Source organism: Sceloporus undulatus, chromosome 2 (genome assembly GCF_019175285.1).
Source record: "Sceloporus undulatus isolate JIND9_A2432 ecotype Alabama chromosome 2, SceUnd_v1.1, whole genome shotgun sequence".
Taxonomy (NCBI): domain Eukaryota; kingdom Metazoa; phylum Chordata; class Lepidosauria; order Squamata; family Phrynosomatidae; genus Sceloporus; species Sceloporus undulatus.
Window position 1 is genome coordinate 314,257,915 of NC_056523.1, and position 6,020 is coordinate 314,263,934.

At 40.2% G+C, this 6,020-nt stretch overlaps 1 long non-coding RNA gene across 1 annotated transcript in view; it reads right to left on the reverse strand.

The window, feature by feature from the left end:
* Window positions 1-2,003: 2,003 nt before the first annotated feature.
* The window catches only part of LOC121922353, a 21,266-nt gene continuing 17,249 nt past the window's right edge, over window positions 2,004-6,020 (reverse strand). The window contains exons 2-3 of the long non-coding RNA XR_006102141.1: window positions 4,098-4,201; window positions 2,004-2,655 (exon numbers count right to left, since the gene is read on the reverse strand). This is a non-coding gene — a long non-coding RNA (uncharacterized LOC121922353). The remainder of the gene's footprint in view (window positions 2,656-4,097; window positions 4,202-6,020) is intronic.

Here is a 6,020-nt window from a genome sequence, read left to right on the forward strand (position 1 = left end):
CGGCCAAACCCGCAGCCATTATGATGCCAAAAAGCGCCATTGGCCGCACTTGTGCCGTCTAATGGCACTGAGACATGAGGGGCTAAGTGTCCACTACATCAAATGGCAGTGCCCATGTAGAATGGGCACCGCCATTTTACGTGCTCGGTGCGTACTAGGGTTAGGGCGTCCGGAAAGGACGCCCCTTCCTAACCCTAGTACGTGCCGAGCACGTACATTTTGGTGGTCTGGAACCCACCAATAATAATAATAACAATAATAACAACAACAACAACAACAACAAATGTCACTTGTAGGGGAGGCCACCTGAATGCCATCTCTGCATCTGCTTTCCCTCCAATTGCCACCTCAGAATGCCACCTCTCCTTACATACACACATGTAGCACAAGCATTCACACATTGTATCAATTTGCCAAATTGAAAGGGAAACATTTGTAACATTCACATTGTAGCATTTGCATATTACACACAAAAAATAATTTTTTTAAAATGCCACTTGCAAAGTGATGTGCCGTGCCGGCAGCAAGCAAACGAAAGGGAAATGTAGCACAAGCAGAAACATTCTATCAGTATGTATCAACCTGTAGAAAAAGCATTCACATAATCTGTCAGAAATAAAATTACAAAAGAGAGAGAGAGAAAGCTGCCTGTCAGAGGGGAGGCATGTTCTGTCCTCTGCCCTCCCTCTGGCCTAAATCCCTCCTCTGAGCTTGACCCGATCATGACCGGGGCCAAGTTCACATTTGCCAACAGCAGGGAAGAAATAGGTTTTTCTAAAAAAACACGAGAAATAATTCACTTTCAGAAAAAACGCTCTAAGGAGGATTTTCCCTGGTTCGGGTGTGTAAAACCCTAATTCTGATGGGTTTAAACTGGTGCCAATGGGAACTTCTGACTTTTAATCCGGGTTACAATTCATTACAAAAGGTAATGGCCCCTTAGTTTCAAGATGTTTACCATTGTGGTTGCTCTCTTCTGGAGACACTCTAGTTCTCAATGTTTCTATTAAAATGTGGTACCCAGAACTATATGTGTACTGGCAATAGTGGAAGGTGGTTATCCCATTGTCTCCTGTTGTGACCCTGAACCAGACCGAGTTCTCAATGTTTGCAGTTTTGAAGGTGGAAAAGCTCCTATCAGTAATCAGAATGCATGCCAGCAATTAAATTATGCTACCATCCTAAACAAACACACAAGGAATAGCAACCTATTGAACTTTCTAGGGTTTCAAAATCAACTAGCTTAGGACTGTGATGAAGATTCTACTGAAATTAGTGGGACTGATTTCTGAATTAAAAAGTATACGACCAATCTGTTACAGAGTAGGCAACATTTGACTTGGCCACTGAACACCTTCCCATCCATGATTTTTACCCCCAATCCTCCTCAAAGCTTACTGCTGAAATTCAATAGTGTGGTGTTGAAAAAAAAGGTATAACTTTTGCAGCTGAAGCTAGAGCTTCCCATGGTTCTGTTATGTGGTGGTAGTCATGCAGCTCTGTGTGTGATGTTGGACTCTTAAGTTCCAGCAGCCCAAGGCAGTATAGCCAATAGTGAGGAATGTTAGTTCAACAAAATGATTCCAATTCCTATTCTATTAGATGTAAAACTCTTGATCCTTTTCCAGCTTCCCATTATAGAGGAAGTACCTTACCTTGATGTAGCTTGCTCTATCTGACATTATGTACCTTGACTGATTCTACCATTCTAAGGGGTGGGGAGTATGCAAGCTTTCCCAGTGCTGCTGGACTGCACCTTCCATCAGGCCTAACCAAAATAGCTTATGTACAGAATTATGAGAGATGCGGTCTAATGATATCTGGAGGACCACATATTCTTTGGCCTATTGTTCTAAGCAAAAGGGCTTCTCATGTCCTATATTGTTTACATTGATGTTCTTCTCTGTAACAGATATGCTTGTAATGGCTTTTAATTTTATTGATAGTTGAATTATATTACAAAATTTTGCATGATACAATTTTCTTACCTGCATATGTTTTTATTTTTGCAAGCTGCCCTGAGTTCTGGACCAGGAAAAGGAAAAGAAACAGTAATTGCAGGGGCAGCAATAATGATATTATTATTCATAGAATCAATATTGATATTATTATTATTGATGCAGAATTGATGGTACTGCTGAGACTGAAGTCTTCTGCTCTTTCCAGTTTCAGTATATATTACCCATGCTAACTCCAGGCAGGTGAAGATAATAGTGCTAATCTTGTGAGAGGGAAGATTAAGGGGTTTTGAATCCAGTAGATTCAAGGCTGGCCCCTGCAATGCCCCGTTTAAGGCCCTGTGACTGGCTTTGTGCATTGTGCCAGGGCAGGTGTGGGGTTTTTTTTGCAAATGGAACTCCTTTGTACCTGCAGAAGGGCACTTCTGCACCCAGCTTAACATCAACCAGCCAGTGGATCAGAAAGTAGGTGTGCACTTTTAAGTGTTTAAACATGCAGTTAAATAAAGGGAAAACCAACAACAATAAAGAAAACCCTTGTTTTTGATCTAAATCTCAGAAGCAGAATTTTCACTGTAATTTGAGGATCTTTGGAATGCATCCAGATGCATTGTGTGTTCCAAGTGATCTTGCTCACTTCTAATGCAGGGTCTTCTTCATCCTAACAATTCTGCTCACCAGGCTGTTTTTGTTCCATCTGAGAAAATAGCAACATTTAAAAATAAAGAAAAGAAAAAAGAAAAAAGGGACCTTGGATTCTATTCTCCAAATAGAAGCAATCTCTCCACTTTTGTTTGGGCCGTTAATGTAGGGTTTACAGCCAGACTTTTTCTGCTGACCCTTTCCCCCTGTCAGAACCACTGTTCCTTTAAAACTGCCTGGGAAGGGATGATGGGTGTTGTGCAATGCATCTGGGGAACACCTGGTTGAGGAAGATTGCTTTAACAGCAAAGGTCATGCTTTGGAGAAAGTACAGGAAAAGCTATTTGAAGAAAGCATAGGAAAAAAGACCTGTAAAGACTAGCTTTTTCCTAATTCTTCCGGGTGCTCCTTTCTAATTCCACTAGCCATACCAGTTAGAAACGTTGGGAGAAAATAAACTGTGAAAAGAGAGATAAATATTATTTTAGAAGGGGGGAATTATTGGTTGGTTTAAAAACAAAACAGAAGCAGATGGTTATTAACCTATTTGAGAATAAGTTCACTTTCTTGTTGAAGCCAAGAAACATGACTTGATGTTCATTACCGTATTCCTAAATGAACACTACATCTCAGGAACAATACATACTGCCTGTAATAATATTACTGCTCAGCTTGGTAAAAGGTCCCTCCGTCATTTTTTCAATTAAAAAAGGACCAATGCTCTATTAACCTTTTGCCTGCTACTCCATTCTTCATACAGCTGTTGGGCTAGGATTGTGAGCTGTGTATTAAAAAAAAAGGCATATATTACCGTAAACCGCCCCCAAGCTTTCTGTCATTAGAAAGATGAGCTATCATATTTTTTCATTGAAAAAAATATGAGACAGTTTATCAAATTCACAACCTCTTAAAGCCCTTGCCACAAAAACTCTTTTGTTTCGCATGGAGCATAGTACCTCTTTTCTTACAAATTCCTTTTTTCGAGATGTTCTACAAATGAAGGTGAACTGCTTTTATATCTGTGTAAAAATCTGAAATGGGAGAGGAAGATTAAGAATGCCTTGGCATTGGATCTTAAGATTGTCAGCTATTTCTATGCTTTGACAGGTGTTTTGATTCAGAGGGGCACCATCGGCTTGCAATATACATCACCAGGAAATCTGAAGAGAGTGAAAGAATTAATGAATGACTGGAAACTATTTCCTTCAAAAGTTGGTGAGGTAAGGGAATGACTTTTGGAAAGGGTTACTAATTATAAACCTGTCTGCTTGTCCTTGTCCTCATTCATCTATCCCCTGCAAAGTAATAGTCAGTAACTAGAAGCCTAGAAACCAGATCTGGAACTCCCTCCCTCAGCCAGTCACAGAAGGAATAGCGTTGTCAACTAGCCAGTATTTTTAGTAGGTCTGACCAATAACAGTGATATTCTTCTATCAGGGTAATAAAAAAAAAAAAAAAAAGAAGGGACTCCAGATTATGCCAGGATCCCAATCTGACCTTCAGGAATCTGACCGTTTCTGTCTCCTTCTTCTCCCATTGCAGATGCCACTTTGGCTGAATGTTTGGAAATTTGGAAGTACAGTTGCCCCTCCATTTTCATTCTAGGAAAACAAAAAATCACCAGTATTCAAGCTCCGTTGGCTTGAATGGTAGTGTGCACCCCGTTTTTGTCCCCTCCGTTTGCCGCCCGTAAACAAATGAGAGACACAGACTGGTGCAGCCTGCATGTGCAGGGGGCAGTTGTCCAGCGAATAATTCGCCTACTTATAAAACAAGGGTGAGAATCATGTGGTCCTCCACATGTTGTTGGACTCCAGCTCCCAATGTTTCTTACTGTTGGCTAGGGCTGCTGAGACCAACAACATCCAGCATCTGGAACATCCCCTTTGGTGGGGAATGGTAAAATATCTCACATTAGTGTTGAGCCTTGAGGGACTGACAGAAGTTTGGGCAGAAATTACATTGTCTTTCTGTCTGTCTTAATCTCTTACTGTCTCTCTTACCCTCTTGCTGTCTGTCCTACTCTCACAATTAATGAGAGTGAATAAATACTTGAAATCTATGCAGGATGATCTAAATGGATAGTACAGTGGACCCTTGTTATACGCTGGGGTTTGGTTCCAAAATCCCCCATGGATAACAAAATCTGTGTATGATCAAGTCCCATTAAATATAATGACATAGCAAAATGGTGTCCCTTATAAAAAATGGAAAATCAAGGTTTGATATTTGAAATTTATACTTTTTTGGAACATTTTCAAACCGTGGATGCTTGAATCCATGTATAAAAAATCCATGTATAAGAAGGGCTGACTGTATAGGAGTTCCAGAAGGATTGGAATGATTCTTAGTGGTTTTGGGTGATTTCTGTGATGGGTGAAGGATTGGTACACAACGGCACAGAGCACATTTGGGAAAAAAGGACTAAAAGATCCCCCTTCTTCTCACTTCTCCTTTGCCAAGTGCAGAAGTCAGCCTTCCCCAACCCAGTTCCTTCTGGATGTGTATAGACTAAATGGTGGATTATCTACCCTTGGCATGGTATTTTGGGATGATAGGTTTTTTTTAGTCCGATACATTGGAGAGAGCCACATTGGAAATTGTTGTTGTTGTTGTTGTTGTTTACCTTCAAGTCATTTTGGGGTGAACCTATCATGGGGTTTTCTGAGGCCGAGAGTGTGTGACTCACTCCAGGTCAGCCAGTTGGTTTCCATGGCCAAGCAAGGATTCAGACCCTTGTCTCCACAGTCATAGTCCAATGCTCAAACCAATATACCATCCTGGCTCACACCACATTGGGAGAGGCTGGCATAAATTAATACAGTTGCCCTCCATAGCCCCAGATTTTTTATCTATGGCTTCAACTACCCATAGTTGAAAATATTTTAAAATATATACAAATTCCAAAAAGCAAGCCTTGATTTTGCCATTTTATATAAGGGACACCATTTTACTGTGCCATTGTATTTAATGGGGCCTGAGCATCCACGGATTTTGGTATCCACAGGGAGTCCTGGAACCAAACCTCAGCAGATACTAAAGGCCCATAGTATTTAACAGACCACTTATATATCAATAGAGACAAAGACTATATATATTAGATTAATTCATTTGTGAACAAAGCTAGGTTTAATTGACTCTTGATAAGTTATAAAAGGGGAGAGAAAACCTACAGGAGAAAATGCACCACAATGTTAGAAAAACATGATTTCACCCATATTATATTTTGAGAAATTGCTAATGTAGGGTTGTGAAGGAAAGCATGACTTGTTAGTTAGAAACTGCTGAATCATATCTTAGATTTTGCAATTTGCCCATAGGGTAGTAATCCTGAACAAGCAATTATCAAATCAGTGTGCACATCTGTAATATGGGTATCATAATACAAGCTCACCTTGTAGGGTTGTTGAAATGGTTAGT